Here is a 14,165-nt window from a genome sequence, read left to right as displayed (position 1 = left end):
TTCGCCATCAGGATATCTACTTTCTTGTTTCTTCTTTGACTACTTAATAAACTGCAACCAACCAACCAACCAACCTTCATTCCCCTACCCCTAGCTGCTGCCTTTAGGGACCCTAGCATTTGTATATCCTCTGAAAAGTCCCAGAATTCCAAGCATCACACAATCACAGGAACTAGCTGCAGTTGGCAGAATCACGCCTCTGCTAAATCAGAGCCAGCTGCTGCAAAGCAGCCCCACCCTCCACACCCCCACACCTCACACCCCCACCCCCACACCCCCTGGGATTAAAATGAAGACATATTCTTATAATATTTGTGGGTGTTTTTAAATCTATTTATTTTTATGTACATTTGACATACATATGTATCTATGTGAGGGAATCAGATCCACTGGAATTTGAATTACAGACCAGACAGTTGTGAGCTGCCATGTGGGTGCTGGGAATTGAACCAGGGTCCTCTGGAAGAACAGCCAATGCTCTTAACTGCTGAGCCATTTCTCCAGCCCCATATTTGTGGGTTTTTTAATTTATTTACCTTTAAAAAAAAAAAAGATTTATTTATTATGTGTACAATGTTCTGTCTGCATGTATGCCTGCACACCAGAAGAGAACACCAGATCTCACTATCAATGGTTGTGAGCCACCATGTGGTTGCTGGGAATTGAACTCAGGACCTCTGGAAAAACAACGAGTGTTCTTAAACCTCTGAGCCATCTCTCCAGCCCCCTATTTTTGTTTTTTTTTAAGAAACCAAAATTCCAGAATTCTCACTATACCAATGATATATATTGGGCTTGTTTACTTTTACATAAAGAATTAAATCTTAGCTGAATATTTGATACTTCAGAACACAGGCTGACATTCTGAATCATAATCATCAATGCTGAGAATGCCATTTTGATAAATATGTAGTGTAAAATGGCAAAAGCATGTTTAGAGCCATTTCAGAAATTGTTAGAATTCCTGTCCTAGTACCAATCCAAAAGTTCACGAAGGGCTGGCAAGATGGCTTAGTAGATAAAGGTGCTTAGCACTAGGCCTGAGGACCTGAGCTTAATCCTCCAGAACCACATAGTGAAAAGAGAGAATGGACTCCCACAAGCTGTCCTTTGACCTCCACATATGAGCTAGAGCATGCAAGAACAGTAAAAAGAAGGGATCCATGCTCACTAAAATAAAAATAAATTTTTTAAAAAATTTAAAACTCTTTCTTTTGGGAGAAGGGTGTGTTAAGGGTCTCACAGAGCACAGGGTGATCTTCAACTTACTATGCAGCTAAATATGACCTTGAACTCCTGATCCTGCCTCTGCCTCGGTGAGAGCCAAAGTAATGTTTTAAGTTTTCATTTCTGTGCCTAAAAGATTTATGAAACAAACATGTCTCTAACCTGTAAGCCCCTTGCCCAAGGACGGATACTTCCTGAAATACTGGGGATTAGTGTTTGTGGGAGATAAGAAGACACATGTTTTTCACTCCCCCAAACAAGTTTGTTTGACATGTCTGCACCGACCGGATATGCTTGATCATGTGTGGGCGGGAGGTCCATGGGCAGGAAGTCCATGGGCAGGAAATACATCAGGATATTTGCTTGCCCCTGGTTGGACCTGATGGGGAATGGCATGAATGATGGGTTTTGCCTTTTCAAGCTCCTACAAAACGTGGCCATTTTTGAGGAATCCAGAAATGGGCCTGACCAGGGTCCACCCTAGTCAGTTTTTAAGTAACGCTTCCTTCAAATTTGGTTTTAAATTGTGCTAGTGGTCTTGTTCTCAACTGGCAAGATTAACCCATTCTGTGTGCCACCATGCCAGGCCTCATTTTATAATTTTTTTTTTAAATGAAACTCAAGTCAGCAATTTCTCATGTCAAACATTCTAGCACAGTACAATACTAAGTCTCTGTTTTCTGTAACGAAACCATTATGTTTTTGTAAGAGCAGAAAGCTTTGTATGTACAGTAAAACACTGCAGTTCATAATATTCATCTCAAATCTGAGCAGAGATGTTTCAGGCAAGAGTTGGAGTCATGTAGCTTGACCACACACGCATTGCAGAACGTGCTGTATGTTCAGAGCCAAGGTCATGAGGAAGGTGTACAACTCAACACAGATGAATACGGCCAAAATAACCTTTGGATTCATTTGATGGTGAATTAATTTTTTGTCAGTGGACCTTCAGGAATATTTTACTGTTGCCAAACTTTTCACGGCTTTCCACATTCAGTTATGAGCCCCCCCCCATATAGGTTCAGCACCCACAGATTAAAAGCCTGGGACTGGGACTCAAGAAATGGCTCAGCAGCTAAGAGCACTGGCCCATTCTTCCAGAAAACCCAGTTCCATTTCCAGCACCCAAATGGCGGCTCACAACCATCTGTAACTCCAATTTAAGGGGATCTGATGCCCTCTTCTGTTCTCCACAGGCAAAGCATGCAGGCAAGTACAAACCTATGTGCAGTCAAAACACCTGTAACATACAAATAAGTAAAATCAAAATAAAAGGAAGAAGCAAGGGGCTGGGGAGATGGCTCAGAGTTCATACTGTGAAGCAAGTTCAGTTCCCAGCATCATGTCAGATGGCTACCTGTATCTCTAGCTCCAGGGGCTTTAGACACTGGCCTTTTCAGGTACCCATTCCCATGCATATCCCTCCCCCACGAGTATATGCAATAAAAAATAAATATTTTTTTAGAAGCTGGGGAATATAGTATATATTTAACAAATATTCATTCTTTTCTTTCTCTTTTTCTTTTTTTTGTTTTTGGTTTTTTTGGGGTTTTTTTTTTTTTTTGAGACAGGGTTTCTGCATGTAGCCATGGCTGTCCTGGAATTCGCTCCACAGATCAGGCTGTCCTCCAGCTTAAGAGATCCACCTGCTTCTGCTTTCTGAGTTCTGAGAGTAAAGGTGTGCATCACCCCAGCTTAGCTTTTTTTTTTTTGTCATCTTTTCTTTGAGACAGAACCCCATATAACCACACTGACCTGAACTCACTCCCCATCTCCCCAAGGCAGGGTTTCTCTGTGTAGCTTTGGCTGTCCTGGAACTCACTCTGTAGACCAGGCTGGCCTTGAACTCAGAGATCCACCTGCCTTTACCTCCCAAGTCCTGGGGTTAAAGGTGTGAGCCACCAGTGCCTGACTCTTATTTTATTCATTTACTAATATATTTTTGTGTGCATGAGTGTTTTACTTGCATGTATGTACATGAAGCAGGTACATGCCTGGTCGCCTCAGCGGTCAGAAGAAGGCATCAGATGCCCTGGAACTAGAGTTACAGGCAGTTGTGAGCTGTCATGTGGGCACTGAGACTCAAATCTAGGTCCTCTGCAAGAGCAGACAGTGCTCTAAGCTGCTGAGCCTCCTTTCTAGCTCTAGCCCAAACTTTTGATTTCCCCTGCCTCTGTCTTCCAAGTGCCAAGATTATAGACAAATAAGTAGCATCATGCACAGAATGTTCATTATTTTCAGGGCCATTAGTCCCACATTATCATTAATTTAGTGGATGAAGTTCAACCCTCAGTCAATATTAGTTGATGAGCTACCTCATGATGGGTCTGAACATCTAGGAAAGTGATGTACATTTTGTCTTCAAGAAGCAGACATTGGGCCTTTGATTCGGTTCAGCCTGACAATCTGAGTTCAATTTCCAAGACCACATGGCAGAAAGAGAGAACCAATTCCTGTAAACCGTCCTCTGATCTCTACATGCATGCCATGACACAAGTGTATACATATACACACACACAAATAAATTAATTAGAAATGTTTAAAAAGAAATCGACATGAACGTAACAAGTGGCTACAATATCCTGAGATGAGAAAACAAAAAATGGTAATGGCAGCTGGCTGTGGTGGCACACACCTTTAATCCTAGCACTTAGGAAGCAAAAGCAGGCAAATCTCAAGTTCTGAGCCATCCTGGTCTACACAGTAAGTTCCAGAACAGCTAGGATTCCAGAGAGAAACCCTGTCTGCAAAAACAAAAACAAATGCAGGAACCCACAAGCAAAGTCAAACAGTACCTGAGTGGGGAGTGAGGAATGAAAGAAATAAAGCAAGACACACAGGATCAGCTCGAGAAGACTGTCAGTAAAAACTGCAGCAGCCCTGAGTTTATTCCACAGCTTCTTTTCATAGGCAAAGCAAAACAAGGCACATCAGTACAAGGAAGGGGTTCATGGAGCAGTCAAACTTGTTCTCTTAGACCACCTCTCTGTATAGCAGAAATGGTCCACAGTCACACAACCAAGTTAAAGGAGCTTGGCAAAACATCCTGTTTATCTCTGTCTCATGGTAAAGGCCAGGGTAAAACCATGTTTTTCGTTGCATACTCAATAACAAAACAGCTTGCCAAACAAGCAGCTCTCCCCAAACAAAGTAATAAGGGAACAAACAGAAGAAAAGGGAAGGGCCATCCAACCATCCAACCTGCCTGGAGGAGAGACAGGCACAGAGAAAGGTAAGGAGTGTTAACAGCTTGACTCACCAAAGGCTCCACCCCATGTGACCTGGAGCCCTGACTCAGGCAGCAAGGGAATGAAGAAAGGACAGACACACATACAGTAAAGCTGGGGCCAGGTGGGATTCTCTAACCACTACGGGGGACCTCAGTGAGTTTGTTATGTACAGCACCGAGGAGGGGTTAGCTAGGCGTAAGAGCACGTCTCAGGATGAGCAGTCTCGGGCTCATCCGGGAGGGGGAGCTGCCTTTACTCACACTGGCCAATGGTTCACAGTCATACTTGGACTCCCAAGGGAAGCCTTGCCACTCCCCTTGAGCCTGGCCCACATGGGGAAGGGCTTTGCCAAATTGTTCCATAGGTCTGAGCCTTGGGGTTCTCGCCATGACCATTCACATGTCAAAACACACCGTTGCTCGGGACTTCGCTCACCCGGGAGCCTCCAGTGATCCCTACACAAAGGAAAGGAAGTGAGCGCACCAGCTGCCAGAGGTAACCAAACAGATAGAAACACTATTGCCAAGAGATAGTGGTAAGAAAAGGAAACCAGGGGCTAGGGAGATGGCACAAGGTACTGCTCTTTGAGAGGATCCAAATTTGGATGCCAGCACCCATGTCAGCCGGGGATCTAATCCCTCTTCTGGCCTTCAAGGGCATCTGCACAACGTGAATGAATTCATACAGACATGCACACATACACACAAATAAAAATATCTTTTTAAGAGCAGCAAACCAGATCAGTAGTTTCCAAATGTCTGCCCTCTGACCGGAGACAATGCATGGAGGAAGGAGAAAGATACGAATGAAGTAGTGAATTTTTTTCATCATTTCAGAGCCCAGCTGGCCTTAAATCTGCTGTGTCACTGAGGACAACTCGGAATGCCCGCTTCGGGTCCTCGTCCACCTTCCAAGTGCTGGGATTACAGGCATGTGCCACCACGTGCCTGTTTAGAGTGTATACATTTGTGTGCTAAATTTCTTCTATTTAAGGACACCTCCCTAAGAGAATGTAACTTTCCTCCTTTTTTTCCCATATAGGAATGCAAAGCGATGGTTGGCACACAAGATAATCGTATTTGTCTGATGTTTGTGTTTGTCCAGACTAAAAGCCCTCGGACATCTCCACCACCACCACTCCCCATTCATTTTTCAATTTTGATAAAGTCTAAACACTGGAGAATCTCTGGGCCAGAGGACTTGTAAGAGTCTTCCCGTCTTTGTGATTATAAAATTCTCTGCTCTGAAGTGATTGAGGCCTGGAGCTAAATAGAGTTTAGAATCTTCGAGCCAAATCCTTTCCAGCAGATCCTGGGTAAAAATAAATACAAAAAGTGATCAGTAAGGCGAGAGGGAACAGGGACGCTCTCGGTAGCCTCTAAAAACCTCTTAATTTTTTCGGTTCCCCAAACCACAGAATACCTCAAGTATCCATCTACCCTTGCTTTCCTGCCCTGAGAAAATGCAGCTCTGAAGAAGAGAGACCACAGAGATCACAGATAGAAGAGACGGGGGAGGGGTGGGTGGGTGGGGGGGGGAGAAAATCAATTTGGTGCAGTTTTCACAAACCTTTAAAATAGAGCGATTTAAGTGACGATGGGGTTTCATGACCAGCGGCAGCTCTGAAGGGAATGCTCTGGTCTCTCGGCATTTCTCCGAGTGGGTGGGAAAGGAAGGAAAACCGTTTTGGGCTGTATTTATTTATTTATTTATTTATTTATTTATTTATTTATTTCTCACCCCTTCCACTTAGAAGAAAATGGAGGCAATGAAAAGCCAGAGTCTTCTGTAATGCCCCATTATGGAGGACAAATGAAATACTGCTCCGTGTGGCTCCTCAGCCGGGCACTGGGCAGGCCCTCCCCTCCACGCTGCAGAAACTAAGAATTCAGCAACACACCTGGCACCGCCGTTACCATGGTGACTCCTCACCTTTCGCATTCCTTAACTTGGGGGCGGAGGAGGCTGGTGCAGGGCACAGTTGAATTTTCATATTTCGCCCCGGCTTCTGGGAAATGGTAAGAGAGAAGGGGGAAAGGACTCTGACCTCCCCTACCTGCGTCCATCCCTAGCTCCTTGTTTTGCAGTTCCTTTCTGGACCTCACTGGCCTGGGCCCTGGGATTGAGGCAGAGGATGGAAACAGCTCTGTGGGAGGCCAACAGACCTAGGTTCAAATTATCACCTCTTCCTGGAATCCATGTTTCCTCATTCAAACCTTCGCTGGGCCAGGTCCTGACAGATCCACAGAGCTGAGGGTCAAGGACAGAAAGCTGGCAGTCCCTAGAGAAAGCCAAGTGAGTGAAAGGCGACATGAAAAGCACCAAAGCAGGTACTTGTTTTTTCTCTCTCTCTTTCTCCTTCTCCCTCTCTCTCTCTTCCCCCTCTCTCTCTACCTGGGATTGAATTTAAGGCCCAAAGCTTGGTAGCAAGCCTTAGTTTATTTTTATTTTTATTTTTTTGTTTTTGTTTGTTTGGTTTTTGGTTTTTCAAAACAGGGTTTCTCTGTGTAGCCTTGGCTGTCCTGGACTTGCTTTGTAGACCAGGCTGGCCTCAAACTCAGAGAGATCTGCTTATTTCTGCCTCCCTGCGTGCTGGGATTACAGGCGTGCACCAGCACGCTGGCTACACCCTGTATTACTAACCTGAGCTATCTCCCGTCTTCTCCCTATTTTTTTCATTTTGGAGATGGTATCTCACTGCATAAGTCAGGCTAGAAGCCTTGAACCAGAAATCCTACCTCAGCCAGTGGCCAGGCCTCTCTAAGTTGGCTCTGTTACTTCCAGGGGAGACAGAAAGATGTGAAACTGAGAGGGACTCAGGAAAGGCACTTAGGAGTTAAGCCTGTGAGCTCAACAAAGCTGAGGGTGGGAAGAAGAACCTGGCATAATGGTGCCTGCCTGTAATCCTGAAACAGGGGAGACCAAGGCAGGAAGGCCATGAGTTTACAGCCCGCCTCAAGTTCTCAGCGAGGACCTGCCTTAGAAACAACGGGGGAGGGCTGGAGAGATGGCTCAGCAGTTAAGAGCACTGCCTGCTCTTCCAGAGGTCCCGAGTTCAAGTCCCAGCAACATGGTGGCATCCGATGCCGTCTTCTGACATGCAGATAGAGCACTCAATCTTTAAAAAAAAAATTAAAAATTAAAAAAAAAAATACAGCCCAAATGGTGGGTGGTGATGCATAGCTTTAATCGCAGAAAGCAGGGGCAGGCAGATATCTGAGTTCGAGGCCAGCCTGGTCTACAGATCTAGTTCCAGGATAGCCAGGGCTACATACTGAAACCCTGTGTCGAGAAACTAGAACAGACAAACCAAAACCAAACGAAACCCTCAACCAGCAGTCAGCCCCAGACTATCCCAAAGCCCAGCTTAGCAACCTTAGGTAGCGCTGTTTCCTGACGCTGGATCTCGTTGTAACTGTCTCACGGGTAGAGCCTAGCTTCCGGCTGATGCTTCCAAACCACAGTTTCCCAGCCGTTTCAGACTCTTGCCTTTGGCTGCTTCACTCTTGCCCTCTCTACAGCTTTCAGACTGTCAGCCAGATCTCTTCCAGGTCAAGCAATTCACATCTGAGGCCCCTCAGCATTCCTCTCTCCACCGGCGTTAGCCTGTCCCCTAGGTCAAAGGGGGAAAAGAAGGCTTGGGGCTGATCCATGGAAGGAAATGGAGGCAAAGAAAAGCCAGAGTCTTCTGTAATGCCCCATTATGGAGGTCAAATGAAATGCTGCTCCGTGTGGCTCCTCGGCCGGGCACTGGGGCCGGCCCTCCCCGCCACGCTGCAGAAACTAAGAATTCAGCAACACACCTGGCCCCTCTGCATCTGTCACCCCCCCCCACTTGCCCTCCCCCCACACACAGGGAGGGAGACTGAGGTGGGGGTGGGTGGAGCGCAGGCCGGGCGCAGGGGAGAAGGCAGGGTAATGCGTCAGTCCCGATGCAATCTTACACTCATTTCTTGGCCTACTTCCTCCTCCTCGAGTGTTTACTGAAGCCTGAATTCCACAGAAACCTTTGGAAGTGTGCACTGGCGGGCGGCAGGCGGAAGGCAAAACTGTCCCCACTCCAGGGACAGCCGAGGAAGAAAGGGATAGTGTGCCCTGGGCTCGGGGACACTAGGGAGAGAGCGCTGGCGGCAGGGGGACCCCCGTGGGAGGGGCAAGGAAGGTAGACTGAAGGAGGGGGGCATCATAGCCAAGGGCCGGACTTCTGCCTCCTGTCAGATCCAGCTTCCAGAACCCGCTCTTGGGAAGCTAATACATTGACTCTTCATCGGAGCCGCGCGGAGGAGGCTACCAAAAGGGGTCTCCAGCGATGGGAGCCGCAGAAGCATCTTAGCCGCTTCTTCTCTTCCTTGCCAGCCGAACCCCTAGAGGAAAAGCAGCTTCTTGGAACGGTTTTCTTTTGCCCAAGACGCTCATCTGGGGGCAAGGGGCACTGGTCCTTCAACCACAGGCTTGACCGGGTCGCCTGTATTCATCCTTAGAAATACAGGGCGCACAGTGGTTCAGGATGTGGGATTTGGGCAGCTACTTACTAGATGCCTCGGGCAAGTCATTTCATCGGACTTCTGGCAAAAGGCTAAAGGTGAAGAGGGAGCACCTCACAGATCTTTCTTGGCAGTGCTACAACCTCTCAACAGCCGTTAGACACAGTGGTCCTCAAACTTCCAAATGCTGCGACCCTTTAGTACAGTTCCTTGTGTGTCGGTGACACCCCCCTCCCCGCCATACAATTATTTCCTTGCTACTTCGTAACTGTAATTTTTGCCACTGTTATGAATCGTAATGTAAATATCTGGCACTCAGGACATCGGATCGGAGACCCCTGTGGTGCTCGAACCCCACCGTTTGAGGTTAGATGATGGTATTATTTCTATTTTATTTGAGAAAAAAAAAAAAAGAAAAAGAAAAGAAAAAGCCTTAGAGAGTCTTTTTGCAGCCAAGGCCTAACAGTACTGCTTTTGTCAATAGCTAATGACTATTTCCCAGTTATCAGGAGAGATCACACTCCCCCCGCACCCCCCCAGCTGTGAAACCCAGTACCTAAACTTGCTCAAGGCCCTGAGTCAGGCTGCAAAACCAGCCCAAGATAATCAGGAGATCAAGGAAACTCGATGCAGAGAGGGGAAAACCCAGCCACAGGGCTGGGGCCTTCTCATAGGACAATTTCCACTGTGGGTCCCTCCAATGAGCGTTCACTGTGGATACCACAAGCAAACCTGCACCTGACACCTGGGCCCTTCCCAGGCTCTGGGACTTCCCAGAGTAAGGTATCAGTGACACCTGGGTCTCTAGCCGGTCGCCACACCTTTCCCTGGTTTTTGTTCCTTTTGTTTTGCTTTTTTTTTTTTTTTTTTTTTTTAAGACAGGGTCTCACTTTGTAGCCCTGGCTGTCCTGGAACTCACTGTGCAGACGAGGCTGGCCCTGAACTCAAAGAGATCCCCGTGACTCCTGAGCTCTGAGTCTTTGCTTAGAGGTGACTCTGTTTTTCACCCCCTCCCACACTGCTGGAAGAGCGGACACCCCGACTCTTGTCCTCACGGTGCATTTCCAAGCCTCTTTGGTTTCTGCTCAGCTATCTCACTAACACTCTCTGGTCTCACTCACAGATGGTAAACTGCCAAGACCTAAAGGCCACTGCCATGCCTCTCGTCCTAGCTTCTCTACGCGCTTGGCACTGTTGACTGTTTTGGGTTGGGGGGGTATATGCATGTGTGTGGCCAGAGGTCGATGGGTATCTTTCTCAGTTGCTTTCCACCTTTTTTTTTTTTTTCTTTTGAGGCAAGGTTTCTCTGTGTAGCCTTGGCTGTCCTGCACTGGCTCTGTAGACCAGGCTAGCCTCTGATCCATCTGCCTCCGCCTCCCCGGGATTACAGGTGTGGGCCACCGCACTTGGCTCCACCTTGTTTTCTGTCAGAGCCTCTGTCGCTGAACCTGGAGCTCACAACTTAGCCAGACTAGCTGGCCGGCAAGTGGCAAGCCCGAGGGATCTTAGTGCCTCCTCCTCCCCCATGCTGGGATGACACGGGTGCCGCGTGCCTCCATACCCTTTGGGTATGGCTTTCTTTGGGTGCTGGGGACTGAACTCACGTTTGAACGGCAAGAGCTTTTCCAACTGAGATTTCTCCCCAACCGCTACCTTGGTCCGAGAGAGAGTCTCACTCTGTAGCCCAGACTGGCTTCAAACTCTCAGCAATCCACCTGCCTCAGCTTTAAGATGACAGACATAAGGCACCACATCCTGCTGCTTTAAAACTCTCCCTGCTGGGCTTCCACAAGGACTCAGCCCCTGGTGGTCCTACTGTCCAACCCGACCTCAGTTTGGCGGTTAGTCCCCTCTGCTTGCCCTCCTCATCCTTCCCATGGTTAGCTAGCCTGTGTCTGTGTCGCTGACTCTTCCGTCCTGGTAGGGACTCAGTCCGTAGCTCAAGCCCTCATTTTCCTCCGGAGGGTACCTGCTACCGAGTTGCCCTATCTACATGACCCCAACTCAACATTGCCCAACTAGCTGAAACCAGCCTCAGTATCTCCTCCCAGGCCCGCTCCCTTCCTGTGTTCTCAAACCATGGTTTGTGGGTTTGTTTTCACTTTTGTTTTGAGATAGGGTCTCATTAGGTAGCCCTGGAACTCTCTGAGATCTGTCTACCTCTGCCCTTTGAGTGCTGAAATTAAAGGCATGTGCTGGTTTGTTTTTGGTTTTCTGAGACAGCGTCTCTTGTAGCCCAGGCTGACCTTGACCTCATTATATAGCCAAGGATGACCATGAACTTCTGATCTTTATGTTTCCAGTCTGTACGCACTGGGGTTACGGGCCTATGACCCCAAGCCTGGCTTATGTATGTAGTTCTGGGGATTTACAAACCCAGAGTTTCCTGCATGCTAGGCAAGTAGTTTATACTAACTGAACCTCATCCCTAGAGCCCCCTCTCCCCACCTGTTTCCTGGAAACAGGGCCTCGTTACATACCTCAGGCAAACCCAGAAGTCACCGTTCTCCTGCTTCAGACACTGGGATTGCGAGCATGCACCATTGTGCCTGGTCCCTGCTGAGCAATCTTTATGAACCATACCACCTTTTAGCCTACTGCCTACGGCAGAGAGGCTTGCCCCTTCCCAGCCCAACTCACAAACACCATGTTTTCAACGCTGTGTAAATTAATCTCCCTTATCCTCTCTATGCCTACTGTTTCTGCCTTGTAGAAGTCTCCTTCCTGACCTAAAAGCTGGATTATTACATGTTTTGTGTAGTAAGTGGGCTCTAGGCCTTGCTGTCCTTTCCCTTGAGCTAAGCAGCTCTAAAGGTGTCTGCCCAGTGACGGTGCTGGTTGTAAGACTCCACTGGGGTTCACAGGCCTTGCTGGAGGGGTGCCATTGGACCCCTTGCTGACCTCACTGCAGCCTTCCCCAGGTGGCGACAGGGTTGGGAACCAGAGGTACACGCTCGACCCCAGCGGGACTCTGAAGCTGGGTTAGGGTGACTCTGGTTCAAATGTCACAGACGTAAAGAAGAGGAGAGGCAGCTACGAGCCTGTGCCTTGGCTATAGGCAGCAGCTGTCACTCTGCACTAGCAGATGGTTGCCATGGAAATAGCGGCCCCTGTTAGCTACTCTGATTCTCTTATGTGGAATTTCCCAGTTTTTAAATTCCAGGCATTAATTCTTCCTTTTAACTCTCACAGGCCATGTTGTTGTCCGCTGCTGCTGTTGTTATTGTCATATTCGGCACACGGGGGCGGGGGGGGGGGCATTCACTTTGCGCTTGATACTGTGGAGTCAGGTTCAGGCATCACCCCCAAAGGTAGAGACTGCCTCTTCCTGCTGTGTGTTATGGAGAGGCAAAGAAAGCCCTCTACACAGAGAAGGAACAGAACCCATCCTGCTGACTGTCCTCACAGGGGTGTGTCCAGGTTTAACTTCCCCCTGCCCTCCCTCCCTGCCTGGGACTGTATAATAAGCAAATATTCTTACTCTGAAGACAGACAGATCTGAGTTCAAGTGCTCACTCTGTGGGTCTCTGGCTGTGCATCTTGAGCCAGTTACACCAGCTCTCTGAGCTTCTGTGGGTGACTTTCCTGGTAGGCTTATTGGAGTTAAATGAGATACTGCTTAGAAAGCTCCGAGCACAGCACTCAATACCTACTACATACCCAGTGAATGCCAGCCCTCTCTTCTACTTGTGCTCAAAGTACTTATCACTATTTGGCCTCAATACACTGTAAAAAAAAAAAAAAAATCAGGGCTGACTAGCAAATTCATGGCCTTGTACCTGCCGGTGCTTACGCTAAACTGTAAATTGGGTTTGGAAGGTGTTTTGTAGATAGCTCATACTCAGTAAACATGGGTCTTTGGTCCAGTACTCAGAAGTGTGGCTTCATGGAAATAAGAATCCTGTCTGTGTGATTCCCTCTTGCGTCTCCCAGGCACACAGAAATCCCTTGATAGAAAAACATTGGATAAAGGAGTGAATGGCTTCTCACAGCCCTCACCAGTCCATGCCTACAGAGGTCAGTCAGACAGTTGTGAGCCACCCCGTGGGTGCTAGGAATTGAACCTCGGGTCCCCCGGAAGAGCAGCCCATGCTCTTAACCACTGAGCCATCTCTCCAGCTCCAGTGCCATTCCACTTTTCTTTTGAGGAACTGTCTCCTCTGTTTAAGTTAGGGTTTCACTTGCTGTGACAAAACACTATGACCAATGCAACTTGTAAAAGAAAAACATTTAATTGGGCGTGTGGCTTCAGAGGATTGGAATGCGTAATGGCAGGGCAAAGGCACAGCACCAGGGACAACTGAGAGTCCACACCGTGATCCACAAGCAGGAGGTAGAAAGCACACCTTTGAAGTCTCACCACCTACCCACAGCGAAGGACCGCCTCCAAGGACATCCCTCCTAATCTTTCCTAAACAATTCCACCAACTGGGGTCCATTCTCATCCAGACCACAGCACTGGCCTCCTCAAAGTGGGTAGGGGGCCTCAACTCTGAGGTGGTCACATGACCCAAATCTAACCAATCAGAGAGAGCTGTCTACTTGCCTCAGAAACTGAAGGAAGCCTTAATCAAATACAGCCAGAACTGAAACTATTGAAAAGAGGACATTACTTTCCCATTGAGGAAGTTAAGTCAGGAGACTAGAAGACAGAGCCATGGTATCTCCACAGGAAAGAGTTTCCCTAGGTATGAAGCACACACACACAAAGGTCCGAGAGATATAAATGTTCCTGGCAGTGTCTTTGAGAAAGTGCCTAAAACCAAGCCCTTGGCTTTTCTGTTAAAGATCATCAATTCCCTTTGTTTTGTTTTGTTTTGTTTGTTTCTTTGTCTCTATTTGAACAAAATTTCTGTTACTTATGTCCAAAAGACTCCTGGGCACTATATATATTTATATGTTTGTTTGTGTTTTGTTTTGTTTTTCGAGACAGGGTTTTTCTGGGTAGCCTTGGCTGTCCTGGACTTGCTCTGTAGATCAGGCTGGCCTCGAACTCACGGAGATGCCTGCCTCCGCCTCCCTGAGTGCTGGAATTGCAGGAGAGCGTCACCGTGCCCGGCTTCCTGGGTGATGTTAAGGTCCTCTTCTAGTCAGACTGTCTTATCGGGGAGCCAGCTGCACCCTTTTTGCTGTCTGTGAGCCCACAATGATCCTACCAGCAGAACAGACTAACTGCTTCCCAAGGTCATAACTGGTTAGACGGGAAGCAGGCCCACAGCTCAAG

This window comes from Psammomys obesus, unplaced genomic scaffold (genome assembly GCF_907164565.1).
Source record: "Psammomys obesus unplaced genomic scaffold, mPsaObe1.curated_primary_1811, whole genome shotgun sequence".
NCBI classification, from domain to species: Eukaryota; Metazoa; Chordata; class Mammalia; order Rodentia; family Muridae; genus Psammomys; species Psammomys obesus.
The sequence above is the reverse complement of the archived record's forward strand: the minus strand, read 5'-3'. Positions refer to the sequence as shown.